Below are 18,511 nucleotides of genomic sequence, written 5' to 3'. Positions count from 1 at the left end.
TCTTGTAAAAGGTGGGACTTACAAGTTCTGAAGGAAGCCAGGGAAGCCGAAGATAAAATTGAGAGGAGAAAACATTTTAGGAATGGGATATAGTCAGTAAAACTGTCCTGAGTCAGGAGATGGAAAATAATGTTTGAGAACGGGCAAGAAGGCCAGTGTTAGCAGATCTCAAAGTATGTAGAGAAGAATAAGGTATAAAAAGCCTGTGAAGATAGGAAGGGGCAAAGTTTAAACGATTTTGAAAAAACAAACAGAGGATTTTATATTTTATCCTGGGTCTAATATAGAGCCATGCAGTTTATCAAATGAGATATAGTTGTAAAGTGCTTAGCACAGTAAGTACCATATAAATATGTCCATTATTATTATATTGTTATTGTTGTTGTTGTAGGGGATGATTTGGTCATCTATTAGGAAAATCAATTTGATAGTTGAAAATAAAAGATAGATTGAAGTGGGAAGAGACAATTAACAAATGTGGCTATACTAACCTAGCAATTGTCGGTATGAGGTGATGAGAGTCTGGACCATTATGGTGCCAGTGGTGGAGAAGAAAGGGGAGAGAACTTAAGAAGGTGATAATGATAAGACATAGAGACAGTTAGAATTGCTGTGAGCAAAAGTTTCCTAACATCTGTAACTATCCAGATGTGGAATGTGCTGTCCCAAAAGATAGTGGATTCTCTGTCCCTGAGGCACGTGAGGTAGAGTCAGGGAGAGAGAGCTTAGTCCTAGGACTACCTTCACAGATGATTTTTACAAGGAATCCGTGTTCGATTAGGTTCGTTCTAATGGATTCTTTGACTTACATGAATGGTATCATTCTAGTCAAACTGGAAGGATGTGGTAGAGGTAATACTAGAGGTGGTCTACACCTGGAGACATTCTTCTGGAACTTTTCGTTACGGGAAGGCCAATCCAGCCTCTTTGGGGGACAGGACTTGGGGTACAGTCACTTGTTTTCACAGAGCACTGGCTCTCTTCTCACTCTAAAGCCCTTGTCACATGGGAAATGAGTCCAGGCAGCCAGGGACACCCACATCCGGACTATGGAGCAAGCAGAGTAACAGGGTCCATAAGGTCTTTAGTGCTTTTTGCCAAATAAAACATTTTTAGAATGTTTTTAGAAGAGAGCAAATTATTAAATATTGAGAACAGATTGAGAAACTCCTGACCTCGGCTACTTCAGAGAATTATAGAGTTGGAGTTAGAAGGCACTTTAAAAATCATATAGCCCAACATCCCTCCACCCTATTTTACAATTGTGGAATCAGGCCTCATAGAGTTTGAGGAATTTGCCCAAAACCACACAGATAATGAGTGACAAGGCTGATATTTGAACTCCAGACCTCTGGTTCCACAGCTGACCCTCTTTCCATCATATCACACAGTGTCCTGTGCTTTGAAAGCAGAGTGAAGACATCTTATAGTCACTGACCTCTTTCCTCAGAGGCAAGGATGAATTATTGTCCTGGACAGAGCTGATGTGGCACAAAGAAGGAAAGTTTAAGAAAACATCAACTTCCAGAAATTACTATTTCATATTTTATTTTTCTTGACCAATTAAACTATTTTTTAAGATGTGTTGAAACAGTGTGGGCAGTAGTGACTTGGAGTTGTTTTTTTATCTTAAGATAAAGATTTCCTAATGATATAATAGGGTTCCATCCGAAAAATCTTCTAGATAGATAGCAGAATATAGAAAAATGAATTTGTATAACATTCTATCCACCAGAACTCTACCTACCAAGAATCTTGCACATCTACTGGGCAGTGAGACTTGATGTTCATAATGATGAGCCAAAGGTCTCTGGAATTAAAGACAGACTTAAATCTTGGTTTAGAGTTAAGTGTACGTTATTGCATTCTAATGCTCTCAACACTGCTGATTCATAGACAATAACTTTCTACAGTGAGATCTGATTAATCAGAATGTCCCATTCTTTTGCCCTACTGGATAAGGCAGAGATGATGATGATGATGTTCAGAAATAGCTCAGACTTAGGTACCACTTGAAGCTTTGCTAAGTTCCTATGTACATTTATACATATCCACATACATATACATGGACACATATATTTATATATATACATATATATCCTAAATATCCTAAAATTCAGCATTAATTTTAGCTCTTAGAGTCCCTAATGGTTAATATGAGAAGATGCTTTTGCTTTTGCATCCCTCAGACATTGCTTTCACAGTCCCTCAGGCAGAGACACGTAATAACAACCAACTTTGGTATTTCTGCTTAATGAAATGGCAAAGAAGGGAATAAGTGATCTTTCACTAAGTTTCTTAGAATGAGAAAACACATAAGAAAAAAGCTCCCCCAAAATTAAAAGCAAAATGCAAAAGTCAGAAAGTATCCTCGTTAGTTAGCAACAACAATACGTTTTGTTTGGTGTTTAGGCAATGTGGAGTCATGGAGAGAATCTGCAGTTGAGCTCCAAGACACAAGTTTGGTTCCCAGTTCTGCTATGTGCTACTTTTGTGGGATTAATTAATTTTTCTGAGCCTCAGTTGCCTCATCTGTAAAGTGAGAGGTTTGAACTAGACCTCTAAGGTCATCTAGCTATAAGGTTTTGATCCTCTGATCACAGTACAGCATCTTAGGCACTTTTTCAAAATGTACTTAAAATTTCCCTTGGAATGTATCAAGGGCATATTCTTTTATCATATAAACTGATTGAAATCTCCTGGACCTCTTATCCTGGACTAGCTTCGGAGTGGAATAAAATGAGATAATGAAAGACCACACAATATCTAACAAAAAAAAAAGTTTGTTTAATTAATAAGGGCATTGAAAGATTATTCAGCAAGGACATAGCATCAGGTAAGATGGACCTAGATCATCTCATCTCCATGGGGAGAAGGTATGCAAACATAATTTATTTAATAAACAGTGCATCAAGTTTGGAGGTGGAGAGGGGATTAGACTTCTTATAGATTGGACTTTTATGCCTTATAGTCTTGGAAGAGTAATTCAATTATTTGAGTCCTAGTCCCCAGATTAATTAAGATTCCAAGATAGTTTTCTTGTCATTTTAGGAAGAACTAAAGTATATTACACAAGACAGATGTTGTTCCTACCATATCTCTCAAGAAAAATCTCTTCCACACAAACACTCAGATAGCTAGTGAGCTCCTACAACTACTGTCCTTTCCGGTCTTGAACAATTCTGTATGGAAGTGAGGGACAGCAGAGGCTGTTTACTAAGACAACGTAAAGAAATCAATCCAATGTTTTCCTCCACCAGAAACCTCAGGTCTCCTGAAAAAAAGTGAAGGAGGGAGCTCAAGGTCTCTTGTTCTTCCCCAGGGAGAGGCTTTGACCCTGAGTCCAGCATCAGTCTCTGGCACAACTTCTCACAGAGCTGTGAGTCTGAGATGCATTCCTATCCCAGGGATAATGGACAGGAGACAATTCTGTAAATAATCATCTTAGCACTTCATCTCCTACTTTTGCCTTTGGATTCCCCAAGCATTGTTTGAATTTGCCCACATCAGGTGAAGAGGCTAAAAGGCTACTACTTGAGGTGGGGAGGGAAGAAGAAAATACCCAAAGGACTATCACCAGATTGACCTTCTCCCTAAGCTCCTGTTTTCAATCTCAAATTGTTCATAAATCTCTCCAACTGGATATCCTACTACCTCCTAAAAGACAGCATGTCCCAAACTGAAATCATCTCTCCCCTACTGAAAAGCATCTCCCCCAAAACTCCCTATTTCTGCCAGGAGCACCACTTTTCTCCCAGTTACCCTGGTTTGGGCTCCTAAACCATGGTTCTCTCATTTGTAAAAATGGCAGGATGGGAGTCGGTGACTGTTAAGGTTCCCCTTTCTGACTCTCAATGTGCCATCCTCTGATCCCCTTGAGGAAATTGTGGTTCAGGTGGACTAAATGAATTCCTCAGATCACTGCACAGCCATTCAGTGTCAGAACCAGAACAAAAGCTCAGGATCTTTCATTCTAAATCGAGTTGTTTTTCCATTATACCTCACAGCTTCCATGGTAGAACAACAGTTAGCTACATAAATCAAACATTTTAGGGAGAACTGATAGTATATCGTGGGGTTCAAACCTAGGTACCTGGAAATCCAGGGTTAGGAATTTGGTCAGTGGGAAACTGGATTCCAAGATCAGGATGTTAGGTACTAGGAGAGTGGACCCGGAAGTTGTATTTGCTCAGTGCTAAACCAGACAACTCATGAAACAGGCTTCATATACCTACCGCATCACAGATTAGTTTGGGAACTAAAGCATAGGATGGAGCTAAAATCTACAGGAAAAGGTGTTAAACTAAATATACTTGTTAGACAAAGAGAGTAAACTTATTTGTATCATGGACATTTTTGGAAGTCTGATGGAATCTTGTTATTGCCTTTTGTTTTTCGTTCTCCAAGAGGTGAATGCCTCAGGGAGGTGATGGTGTGACATGCAAGTGAATTAGATGTAAGTGAGGGAGAGCTGTGCAAAGTTACCTGCCTCACTTCCCCTCCAGAGCCCTCTGGGTCCAGTGGCCAGCTGGAGATCAAGATCACTATAGGTGGTCTTGGATGCAGTGGGTGACCTGAGCCTTTTTAAACTGAGGTCTTCAACGGGTCTCTGACTGAAGTTGTACCCATTCTGTGATTAAAGCTATATATGCTATTTTATAGGAATTGAAGCAAAGAATCTCCTCTTTCATTTAGATAAAAAAAATCTAAATAATAGAGCCCTTTTCAGAAGGATATTATGATTAACAAAGAAATAGTCATGAAAATATTTTTTTAAAAAAGAACAAAATTCACAAACCCCAGAATAGAACTCTTGGAGAAGAACATAGAGTCAGAGAGACAGGTTGTTATGGAGAATCAATATGGGTGAGTGAAAAAGGTTAATGCATTTAGGGTCAGAAGACTTGTATTCAAATCTGGACCATACTATTATCAACCTTAGGCAAATTTAACTTTGAGAAAAGAAGACTCAGGAGGAATATGATAGTTGTCCAAATTTATGTTATCTGGAGGAAGATTTAAATCTCAACACCTGTATTGCAGAGCAAGTTAGGATAGTCAGATGTCACTGATGGATTTGGGGTCATGGAAGAGAACATTCCCCCATGTTTAGAGCTAGTCCAAAATGGAATGAGCTGTCTTGAGAGGTAATAGTTTCCTGCTCTCTAGAGATCTTCAAGTGGAATTTAAAGATTATTAATGAGAAACATTCCCAAGGGGATCCCTGGGCTAGTATGGGTGGCACTTGATGACCTTCTAGTTCTAAAGTTTTGTGAAGTTTCTTCTGCCTAGGACCATGGCTCTAGAACTAGAGGGGAACTCATTGGCTGGTGAGACCAATTCCTTTATTTGATAGATAAGGAAAAAGAGACACAGAGAGATTGGATGACCTACCTTTTAATGCACAGGGGAGGAGGGATGAAGAAATAGACCCAGGCCATCCTTTGTTCCCCTCCCATTGATGGTTCTGACATTTTGTACTTTTCAGCTCCATTTTGCATATTATTTTCCTTCTTCAGGCAGGAGCCTGTCTTGTTATTATTATTATTTTTTTGCTTGTATTTATATCCCCAGAACTTAGCACAGTGCCTGACACACAGAAAGCATAAAATAAATGCTTTTTGCTTGCATCCCAGATGAGATTTGAAGTCAAGTCCTTGAAGTCCAGAATCAGTCCTCTTTCCTTTGTACAGCATTGCCTCCTCACTTTCTCCTTTCATAAATTCAAGGCATTGGACTAGGTGATTTTTTAATTTCTTCTTCTTATTATAGCCTTTTATTTACGAAGTTAACATGGGTAACTTTTCAACACTGACCCTTGCAAAACCTTCCATATTAACTTTTCCTCTCCTTCCCCCCACCCCCTCCCCTAAATGGCAGGTAGTCCAATACATGTTAAATATGTCAAAGTATATGTTAAATCCAATATATGCATACATATTTATACAGCCATCTTGATGCACAAGAAAAATCAGATCTAGAAAGAAGTAAAAAACCCCAAGAAGGACAACAAAAATGCAAGCAAACAATAACAGAAAGAGTGGAAATGCTATGTTGTGGTCCACACTCATGTCCCATAGTTCTCTCTCTGGGTGTAACTGATTCTCTTCATTACTGAATAATTGGAACTGGTTTGAATCATCTCATTGTTGAAAAGAGCCATGTCCATTAGAATTGATCATCATATAATATTGATATTGCCATGTACAATGATCTCCTTTCACTGAGCATCAGTTCACATAAGTCTCTCCAGGCCTCTCTGAAATTATCCTGCTAGTAATTGCTTACAGAACAATAATATTCCATAGCATTCATATATCATAACTTATTTAGCCATTCTCCAATTGATGGGCATTCACTCAGTTTCCAGTTTCTTGACACTACAAAGAGGGCTGCCACAAACATTTTTGCACACGTGCGTTCCTTTCCCTCCTTTAAGATATTTTGGGATATAAGCCCAGTAGTAACACTGCTGGATCAAAAGGTATGCACAATTTGATAACTTTTTGAACATAGTTCCAAACTGCTTTCCAGAATGGTTGAATCCGTTCACAATTCCACCAGCAATGTATCAGTGTCCCAGTTTTCCCATATCCTCTCCAACATTCAGCATTGTCTTTTCTTGTCATGTTGGCCAATCTGAGAAGTGTGTAGTGATATCTCAGAGTTGTCTTAATTTGCATTTCTCTGATCAATAGTGATTTGGAGCACCTTTTCATATGACTAGAAATAGTTTCCATTTACTGATCTGAAAATTGTATGTTCATATCCTTTGACTATTTATCAATTGGAGAATGTCTTGATTTCTTATAAATTTGAATCAATTCTCTATAGATTTTGGAAATTAGGCCTTTATCAGAACCTTTGACTGTAAAACTGGTTTCCCAGTTTATTGCTTCCCTTTTAATCTTGTCTGCATTTGTTTTGTTTGTACAAAAACTTTTTAACTTGATATAATCAAAATTTTCTATTTTATGATCAATAATTATTTCTAGTTCTTCTTTGGTCACAAATTCTTTCCTCCTCCACAGGTAAACTATCCTACCAACTCTATAATTCCCTTTGGATTATAAGCCCCTTGTAGCCCATGCTGAAAACCTTCCCCATCATATGAAGAAGAGGTTTTCTGAGGATAAGATGGTTTGGGACTAGTAATAAAGGACAGGAGTAAGAGAAGTCATGGGAAAACCAGATTTCTAGAAAACATTTTCCAAAGTAAAATTATCCCTCGATCCCCAGTGATAATGGGATAATTCCCCACATTGGTTCTCTGAACAGCGGGGACCCCAAACCACGACTAACCAAACCAACAGGGAGTTACCCTGGGTCACTAACCATCTTTGAGCCAGATCTAGATGTAATATTTGATGGTTAAGGGGTAGGGGTAGGAGAATAGACCCTGGGAGAATCTGATACCTTCTGTGCCATTTAATAAAAACAACAATTAGAAACATTTTGAAGCTTGGGTCAAGGAATTTGCCCTGGTGGGGAGGTGAGCAAGGCTTGTTTTTGTAAGACTGAGTTATGTTTCTGTAGTACATTTGCCTTTGGGTTCGCAACCTTATCCTCCCAGTCACACCAGATTTGGTTTCTTTTTATGTGCGAAATAGGGATAATTTGATGGACAGCTGGACCCAAGCTGTCAAACTTTGCTCCCTGGCAAGCAGCAGGCAGGGAGCAAGGCTTTGGATTAGAATTTGTTTTGGATTACATGGGGATCTGTTGGGAAGTCAGGAAGGTTCAGCTCAAAGGAGGAGGGTTCAATAGCTTGGCTAGGAGTGTTTTACTGGACTTTTGAGAAAATGATCCTCCTTTTGGCATGACACCGCTGCTTTGAACTCTGACTTCTCCATTTGTAGGTCAACAAAACTGCCCAAATCAGGGATTCAAAGACAAAAAAAATGTCCTTTGGCACTATGCCCTGAAATATAGGATGGAACAAGGAAATTAAGGTTAGAGAGCAGACACAAAGGAGGACCTAATGATATTTAACAGTGGAATAGATCTTGCCACATGTTACATGTATCTCCCATATGCCTAGAACAGTGCTAGCACTTGGACAAACAGTAAATACCTATTGAAATAATTTAATTTTAATTCTAAATACTTCCAAGAATTAGAAATGATGGATTTTTCTGGAGATGAGGCTAGTCTGCATAATCCCTAGGAGGATAGAGAAGTGAAGTGACAGAATTATTCTTATCATGAAAGTTAATTTCTCTCTCTCTCTCTCTCTCTCTCTCTCTGTCTCTCTCTCTGTCTCTCTCTCTCTGTCTCTCTCTCTGTCTCTCTCTCTGTCTCTCTGTCTCTGTCTCTCTCTCTCTCTCTCTCTCTCTCTCTCTCTCTCTCTCTCTCTCTCTCTCTCTCTCTCTCTCTCTCTCTCTCTGTCTCTCTCCAGTTAATATTTAGCTTTCATTACTTCAAAAGTATTTTCCAGAATCTACTACATGCAATGCTCTGTGACAATGTAAACGACATAAAATCTAAATAAGGCAATACACATTTTATATATAATAATATAAAATCAATAGTGTGTCTATATCATCTGCATATATATGATGTACTAAAACAAGCTTTAATAGTTTAAAATCACATCAAGAATTTTGAAACACTATCTCAAAACATAGACCAGTAATTTTTGTTGCTTGTAGTAATGAATTGCAAAGGTAGGGATGCAGGACAAAAGAATCAGAAAAGAAGTCTCCAGATCCATGAGTTCAACCTGGACCTTTTGGTCTTGCCCCAAGTTAATTTGCATGGCAACCAAAGGCCTTATGGGGGTTGAAAAGAACCTTGTCACCTCAGCTCCCCACAGCTCCTTTGCAATTTTGCTAATTGGGTTTCCTGAGATGTTTTGAAAGGATGCTGACTAAACTAAGGATATGACAGGAGTTGAAAGGAATTTTATAATCCCAAGTCAGATGGGAGGCTATGATCAGAGAGCCTGAGTCCAGAAAGAAGAAAAAGAGTTCAAAGGACATGCTTTAAAATGCATAAGAACTTCTCTAACTAGTTGGCTGAAGATAGCTGTCTGGGGTCTACATCACAAAAGAGCTAAGGATAGCACTAGGACTATAAACCAAAGAGATTCTCCCCGGTGGGGAAGAATTCACATAGCAGCTGCAATCCAGGAGATAGCAGTACAGAGCAGCTCAGTGGAGCACCCAGCAGAGAAAAGAGATGCAGAGCAGAGCAAGCAGGGCGGCAGAAGACTCCAATTTAGCTAAGGAACCAGCTTGTCTGATGAAGTTGCCAGAGGATGTTGGCAGTTTGGAAGCATTAGAGGCGTGAATTATTACCATTCTTATGCCCTGGCCACACATATTGTCCTTCCCATGTAATCCCTGCCTATACATTTTTTCCTATATGTGTGCCCCTCTATATATGTTCTTTAGACATACACATTACCTTTGTGTATACCTTTTCCCATTGTTGGTAGGATGCCTTATATATATGGCAGGGAAGAGTCTTTGTTATCAGTTATTTTGTTGCCTTGTGGAAATAAATGTCCTTTGCTTTGAATTAATGTGTCCTTTACTTGGCCTAATAAAAAACAATACATTGATGGGGGCTCAGGAACATTCGTTTGAATGGATACTGTCTAATTCATGGTATCCAGCCAAAGTGGCTTAGTTTTCTGGGGTTCCATAAGAAAAGGGGATGGGGAAGGGCCATGTGTAGTTCCATGTTTCCAATCTTATAGGAGTATGATATATCTATAGATGTGATCCACAGATTTGTGACAAAAGGTATGGCTATTGGAGTGTACTTTGTTCAGGCAACAAGCATTTGAAGACCAAATCTTCCTTCTTCCCTCTTCTTTATATTTCTAGTCCAGTGATTTTGAGACTCGGCCCTATGAGCTAATTCTTGCTCTCTTTTTAGAATTCCTAATTTTCTTGTGAAGGGAAGCCTGGGGATACGAGGAGAAACAATAAGTTGTTAAAGGTTTAGAAAACCAGAGCTGGTTCTCCTTCCTTCCCAGATAGATTATTTCCAGTTCCCCAGCTGGTCTAACAGTCTAACCCATACAAATGTTCCATAAGACAAGCATTTCCTCCGCATTAGAGGGGGGCTCCCCCACACACATGTGTAGACAGAATCAATTGCTGAGAACTTTTTTTTTTTTTAAACTAGGAGCACATTTCCTGGGGATGACTGGAAAACGCAGCCTGATTATTTAAAACAAAAAAAAAAAAAAAAAAAAAAAATACTTGATCTCTTTGAACAGGCAGCCTAGCGGGATGCGGCTGGGGCAAACAGGAGGCGGCAGAGTGAGGAGAGAGAAGTTACTGAACCCAGAAATTTCTCTACCTCGCCCCCAATCTCTGCCTCACTCGTTCTGGCCTTGTTGAATCTGACCACTCGAGCTGGAGGAGAGAACAAGAACAAAATGGGAACTCCGAGGCTACAAAGGGCAGCATTAGAGAGGGGAAGGGGGAAAGAAAGCGGCCAGTGGCTCTCTGGTGGATTTAAGGGATCCCTTTCTCCTTATATTTCCCCTTTAAGCTTTCTCCATGACAGAACGAGCCAGTTCTTGCAACCTCTCCCTCGACAGACGATTGAATCTATGGTTTGTCCTTTCCGGGTCCCTTCTAATCCCCCCCCCCAAAAAATACACACAATTACAAACAGACCACCCTTCCTCGGTTTTCCGCTCCAGCAGAGGCACTTGGACCTGCTCCCATCAGACCTGCTCCCAGAAAATGCACCTGGAAGTAACTACACTTGTACATCGGAAGCTCAAAGCCCCGCTTCTCGCCAGCCGCCTCGATCCACAGACTTAGATGTTGTTTAAAAGCTTACGGTACCAGCAGGGCAACTGCTGCCGCCATTAGGAACCCGATCCGGAGACGCTGATTAATACCAGGAGGGGGCTTTAATCAGCCAAAGCCATATGCTATTTAACTTAAGATGAAAGTGCAAATGATAATGATCGTTTCAGAAAGGATGTAGTTAAAGGAAGAGCAGAACAGCAAGTGGCATCTTTTTATCATTAGAGCCTCTTCTTGGAGCCCCCTTTTCTATTTTTCCTTTATAAGCTTTTATGAACATCTGGATCATTTCTTCATTATGCAGGCTTACAACATCATTATGTTTGATGCTGGGCTTTTAGCATCGCAGCACTAAACTTCTAAATATACAATTAATTCCTATTAATTATAGTTTTCAAACTGGCAAAATTATCCTTCATTAACTTAATCGCCTCTTCTATTTTATCTCAAAATTGTAGTCACTCTTTTCATAATCCCTACATCTAAAGCCATTTCCGAGGCTGTGTGTGATGTTTTGCATGCTGTTTATATAAAGGCTCGCCAGCCATCCCCATCCCGCCTTCAGATTCCAAGCCACTGCTGGCTGCTGGGTTTTTAAATAGAACTCGGCTCCGCTCGGCGGTTTTAGCGAGCCGCGTATTCCAGAGGAAGATGCTGTCCGATCGGCGGCAGCTGCCCCTGATTGTGCCTGATCAAACTTGAGCTCAGGATCTGTCTGCCAACTGGGGAAAAAAAGAAAGAGGCCAGGAAATGAAGGGGAAAAGCACGGTTCCTGGCTCCCAGGAGCTGTCCTCCGCATTGTCCAAAAACTTTGACTAAGCTCCTAATTATGCGACTCCCCTGTTCAGGGAACTGCGCAGAGAGAATGGATGCCCTGGAGCCTTTTTCTGGCCCTCTTGGGGCTTACAGTCAATAAATATTGATTTAGTGCCTGAAACCTGTCTGGCTCTAGGGACAGAGTTCAGGTCCCTGCCCTCTATCTACTGGGAACAAAGGATGACACGTGTGAAACAATGAGAGAACAATGCCGGATGGTGTCTAATAACACGTGTGCTTCAAACTCCAAGTCAGAGAAGAGAGGAACCAGATAGTAGTGAGAGTGACTTGAGAAGGAAGTCAAAAAGTTAGTTTCATTCAGATCTTGGTTTTGCTACTTACTGGATGTGCGAGACTTTCCACTACGACTTTCCTTCTCTGCATTTCAGTTTTCTTATCTGTAAAATGGGGACGTTGATGGGTTGGGGGAAAGAGACAGAAACAGAGACAAAGGAGAAAGAGGCAGAAAGAGATATCTAAAACCCTGCTGAGGTCAAACATTCTGAAATCACAGTGGGTTCCTGTTGGAGGGGGGAGGGAGGATATATAAGGATTCTGAATACTAATCTAATGTGGGAAAGATTTTAAGAAGATAGTTGTTCTAATCCCTCTTAATTTTACCGACCATATGAATTGGATAAAGGTGCTAAGTGTGCCCTGAAGTCAGGAGAACCTGAGTTCAAGTCTCTCCCGACACTTAATACTTAACTAGCTGTGTGATCCTGGGCAAGTCACTTGACCCTAATGGACCTCACCTCCTCCCCCCAAAATAGAAAAAAAATAAAGGTAGTAAGTAGCTGAGTTAAGATTTGAACACAGATTCTCTGGTTCCTAATCCAATATTCCCTTATGCTATGTCCTGTTCATTCCCCAGCATCTGCTGATAGATAATATGACTAAAGAAAATAGCCCTTGGCTCCCCCTGGGACTTGGCCAGGCCAATCCATGTGACCACCCTGATGTTTTCCAGGTTCAGACCTTGCTTCTACTTTCCCTGAAACAGCCTGATTATGGAATAAGTACAAACCTTGACTTAGAAAAAATTTGTATCTTTGTAGTTAGTCACAGCCTACCTTAGAGACATATTAGCTCTGTGACCAGGGATAAATTATTTAACCTTCTGGAGAGCCTCAGTCTTCTCAATAGAAAAGTGGGGACAAGTCCAACTGTAATACCTACTTCACAACTTTTTGTGAAGATTAAATAAGATAATGTACACAAAACTCTTGGCACACCTTAAATAGGCTATAAAAACATTACTTTTTTATTTGTTTTGTTTTTATCCTGGTTGATACTCTTCCAGATAAATCTGACCCTAGCTGACCTTGGTCTGAGACAAAATCTATCACTTGTTTTAGGTTTAAGGGCATTAAAAACCCAATCATTCCCCAATAGTGCCTTTCTCTTCCCCAGAAGAGTTGTTTAATGATAGCCACCCTAAAGCTCCTTACCCAATCTCAGGGCAACGCTAAGGTCATCTCACAGGTGAGAGTCTTGATCTCCTTAACTCTTCTCTTTTGAAAAACTCTCCTAACATGAACCTGGTGGTCTAAGGCTAGGGAGGCCAGACATAGAGGGGAAAATAAATCCTGAAAATGAGGAGCCAACAATATCTTAGCAAAGCTACAGAGAAAGATTTCATTCCTTCCTCTGCACCCATCTTCCTTTGAACTTTCCCTGACACAAAGTGGATCTTTAGATACACCTCCCTAAACAAGGTAAGCTTTCAATAACATTCCAGGTCCCTTCTGTTCTCTCATGCTGCCTTCTGCAGGGAATCCATATCCAAGACTCACATCGCTTACTGTACAATGAAAAATCTACCACCTGGCAAAGGGGGTTTCAGACATTAGTTGATATATGTGTGAAGGAGCTGAGTGCCCAGGACTGTTCCCTGGCATCCAGCCATGAAGGTGACTGCCTGCTTTGTCTACACAGAGCCAGGTCCAAGTGAGCAAAGGACAGGTGCCATTTTCCCTTTGGTATCATTTCCTCTGTTCACCTCAGTGGAGGCTCCATCCAGACCTGTCAGGTGATAAGAGTTCTTATGTTTCTCACCTGTCAGTTGTCTCCATAGCACCAGTATCTGAGAGGTGCCGTTCTTTTAAAAGTCACTCACTCTCAGGAGTGAGATTGCCCTGCAACATCCCCGGACCCCTATGAGTTAGTTGAAGGTAGCAGTCACTTCCTGGCAGTCAAGATGATAAGAAAGCTGGAGGAGGCCAGCCTGACTCACAACCTCCTGGCCAAGGGCAAGAGACATGTCAGGGCTGACAGTTGGTGACAGAAGGCCCCCTGACATGGCGGGAAGAGAAGGTACAATGATTACAAAGCACCTCCAACTAGCTGGGTTTTAGGCTTGCTGTCAAGGCTAAGGTAATAGAGAGTCACTATCTTTAAATATCAGATCAGGGAGCAGACATGGCTCCACAGAGGAAGAGAAGAACAGATGAGTAATTACAAAGAGTCAGACTTTGGCTTGAGGAAAACTTTCTGGAACTCTTCATGACAGGAATGAGGTGCAATGCTAATTTCCCATCTCGGCAGAAGTCCGTTTGTCTGAGATGCTAGGCAATGATGTTCACACCTTTTGGCTCCTCCCCCGCTGCTGACACTTGCACTCAATCCCTCAAGTGACCTTACACCCCCCTCTAAAGCTATTGCTTTAGATCTTCCTTTTCACAGTTAAACTGTCCCAGCCCCAAACTAAAAAAACAAAAACAACAACAACAAAAAAAAAACCCCATAAAAGTCTGGACCTGCAGCCACTTTTCCTCTCATTCAGTTTTCAATCCTTTGCAATCTGGCACCTGACCACATCCCTCAACCTGAAACTGTACTCTCCAATTATCAGTGATCTTTTAAAAAAAGTATCAGTGCTTTGTTTTTACATCTCATCATTTCCAAATATAACTTTTCCCTCTCCTATCCAGTGAACTATTCTTGTCACAAATTTTTAGCCACATCAACACATCAAGTACATCTGACATTATCAGCACTATTTCATGTCTGTTTTCTCTCCCCTCAGGGCATCTAGGAGCTAGGTGGACCAGTGGGCAGAGTGCTGCTGGGTCTAAAGTCATGAAAACCTGTGTTCAAATTCAGCTTCACATACTAACTAGCTGTATTATCCTGGGCAAGTCAATTGCCTCAATTTCCTTATCTGTAAAAAGTATGGAAGAAGGAAATTGCAAACCATTCTGGTACCTTTACCAAGTACTCCCCAAAAAGGGTCACAAAGAGTTGAACACAACTACAAAACTGAAGTTTCCACTACGCTGTTCTTTCCTGATTCTCCTCTTGCCAATCTGGCAGCTCTTTGCCAGGCTTTTTTGTTGGATTGTCACTCAAATTTATCTTAACTATAGATGTCCCCAAGCCTCTGACCTGGACCTTTTCTCTTCTTTCTCTGCTATGTAAAGTCTACCTCCTCTGGATGATATGATGAGCTCTTATGGGTTCATTTTTCATCTTGATGTAGATGATTCACATCACCATATAGCCAGCCCTAGTCTCTGCTGAGCTCCATTCTCACAAGTGATAGCATCAAGCTAAATGGATCTGTTTAGTGTTTCACACGTAGCATTCCACCTTCTATCTTCATGTCTATCTACAAGCCCCCAAAACTAAAAAGAAAGAAATAAGCATTTAGTAAGCACCTACTATGTTCCAGAAACTACAAAAAACTTGATAAATATTATCCCGTGTGATCTTCAAAATAGCCTTTGGAGGAAAATTATCCTCATTTTATAGCTGAAGAAACTGAGGCAGGCAGAGATTAAATGCTTTGTCCAGCGTCTGATGCTAGGTTTGAACTCAGGAAAATGAAGCTTCCTGACTCTAGACCTGGTTCTCTATCCACTGTACTACTACTTGCCTTTATAGTTAGCTATAATCAGTGTATAATCAATATAGTCAGCTCCTCTGACTAGCACTTATTGTCTATTCCACAAAATTTAGTGCTTACAGAATCTCTTTATCAGCAGACACTCCAGGAGCAGTTAATCCAATTTACCTCTGAACAAGAATACCCCCATATAACATCTCTTACAAAAGGGATTATCCAAACTATGCTTGAACACCTCCAGTTGATAGGGAACTTATTACTTATCAAAATCTCCCTTTCTGCTTTTGAACAACTTTTCATTATTAGGAAGTTTTTCATTTTACTCAGCTAAAATCTGAATTTTTGCAACTTCCTTTCCCTCATACATTATGCCTGAGCTAGGATCTGGATTCAAATCCTCCCCCCCCCCCCTGAGGCTGGGGTTAAGTGACTTGCCCAGGGTCACACAGCTAGGAAGTGTTAAGTGTCTGAGGTTAGATTTGAACTCGGGTCCTCCTGACTTCAGAGCTGGTGCTCTCTACACTGCCTCACCTAGCTTTCCTGGATTCAAATTTTAACCCTCCAACTTGGGTGATAGTGTTCTTATTGTTCAGTTGTTTCAGTTCTGTCCAATTCTTTGTGGCCTTTTTTTTGTGGTTTTCTTGGCAAAAACAATAACACAGTTTGCAATTTTCTTCTCCATCTCATTTAACAGATGACGAAACTGAGGCAATCAAGATTAAGTGACTTGCCCTGTGTCACACAGCTAATAAATGTCTGAGGTATTTGAACTCAGGAAAATGAAGCTTCCAGACTCTAGGACCTGTGCATTATCCACTGTGCCACCTAATTGTCCTCTGTTGCTTAATCTCCCTGGTTCTCAGTTTCCTAATTTGAAAATTACAAGATGGCTTCTGAGTTCTGTTCCTGAGCTAAATCTATGATCTGATGGCATAAATCACCTAATTTCACTGGTCCTGAAATATGCCCTTTGGGATTAAACTTAATCTTTCCTCCACAGGGCAACTCTTCAGAAGCTTGAAGACAACTCTTGTTTCCTTCCAGGTGTTTTCTTCTCCAGGCTAAACATTAAGCAGTTCCATCAACCGTTTTTCTCATGGCATGGCTTCCAGTGCTTTCTCCTTGCTCAGTCAGGTCCTCCTCCTCCTCCAGACAGGGTCCAGTCTATCAATGTGCATCCTAAAATGGGCTCTCCTGGAACTGGACCCAGAACCCCATACTGGTTTTGAACAGACAAAGGAATACTTCCTTTGTTCAGGGCCCTCTGCTTCTCACCTGCCATATATTGAATTTTATTTATTTCACATTTGTTAACCTTGTCTTACAAAATCAAATTGTAAATGCCTTGTGGGGAAAGACCATGTCCAAAACAAATGATAAATTTCCTTTCCATCATCTGCCCTTAGCAAACCAGAAGTACTTAATAAAAGCTTCTTGATTGACTAATTATTATGCAGTGATGGGGCTGAAGACCAATGGACAGCAAACAGTTCCATATAATACCCTCAAAAAAAAGCCTGCCCTTGGTTTTTCTGGTCTCTGTTACTGTTTGTCCAACCTGTTGCTGTTAGTTCATATTCACATTCTTTGCTTTTCCTTACCCCCATCTGGTGCTGGAGTTTCCTCAGCTGTTCCCAGACACACTACAGATCCCGGAATGGACCTCTGGGCCTTCTTCTAAGAACACCTTTTCTGGCAGCTCCTTATGAGCCCCCCATGATGCAGCTTCTCCTGGATTCTTGTGGCCTGAGCATCACTTTGGAATTCTACACATAGGATCCAGGATTCTGAACAATGATCTTGTACTGCCTCATACTCCTGCAAAGCTCAGAAGAATTATGGATAAAATTGACCTAGAAGCCAGATTTAAGTGACTTGCCTAAGGTCACACAGGTAGTTAGTATCTGAAGTAGGATTTGAACTCGGGTCTTCCTCACTCCAAGTCCAATATTATTGACTATACTACATCTAACTGAGTTCTTGGAATATGGATACAATGGCTCCTTTTAGGATCTTTGGCTTGGATGAAGACAGATGAGCCCTACTTGAGACTCCAGCTTAGCTGGCTAGCTTCCCATGAGATATATTAAATCCCTATTCTTTTTAGGAAGGCAACATGGAAAGACTATGTCCTAGATATCAACGAGACCTGGGTTGTTGACCTGGCTCTGTCACTTGTTTGCTGTATAACTTTAGCCAGGTGACTCCCCTCTCTGGATCCCCATTTCTGTTTTGTAAAAATAAAGGAGTTAAAAGTTTCTGAACCCTCTTCCATCTCTGCATTTAGTATTTGAAACTCGCTCCCTGGCCTGACACTGTATGATTCCACATAACTTCATGTTAAGCGTGTGGCAACTATGATACAAGAGATTTCTTCCCACAAAACACTATCATATCCTTGCCTTTGTCTTCCTTGTAATTACTGGAACCATTGCCTTTGTCTTCCTCTGGCCAAAATGTTAGATATAATCTGAAATACAGAACTGGATTGGTATCCCTTAATGTGTGGAAGAACTAGATGCTTTTCAGAGCTCTTCTCATTTAGTTGCCACATTTGTGAATTAAATCAGATTCCCCCACTTTTCATGAAGAGACAAAGGTCCAGAAGGAGGGAAGCATCCTTCCTGTGACCTTATAATTTAGTAGTTTTAGAACTGGGATTAGACCCCTGGAATGATTAAGAATAAGAATTGCTTTTTAAAATTTATTAAGCACTTGCTATTTGCCAGCCATTATTCTAAGCCCTAGGGATATACCATGGGAAAATGCTTTGGTTTCTGCTCTTAAGGAGCTTACATTCTAATATTGGGAGTCAACAAAATACAAAATGGATAGAAAGGTGATGCTCCTGAGAATAAAGTAGCAGCAAGGTGGATAGCAAGGTCCAAGGGCTCTAATCTGCTCTTTTTCTAAGTTCACTGATTTTTGATGATGGATAGTTGAGGGATAGGATGAATAATTTCCTTATAAAGTTATTATTCCAAAAAATTTTAAGTTATCATTCCTCCTCCCCAACTCCCCATCCTAATCAATTCTTTCTGTGGCTTTTGGGGCACCTGAATTAACCCATGGC

The sequence above is a fragment of the Sminthopsis crassicaudata genome, chromosome 2, assembly GCF_048593235.1.
Source record: "Sminthopsis crassicaudata isolate SCR6 chromosome 2, ASM4859323v1, whole genome shotgun sequence".
NCBI classification, from domain to species: domain Eukaryota; kingdom Metazoa; phylum Chordata; class Mammalia; order Dasyuromorphia; family Dasyuridae; genus Sminthopsis; species Sminthopsis crassicaudata.
The sequence above is the reverse complement of the archived record's forward strand: the minus strand, read 5'-3'. Positions refer to the sequence as shown.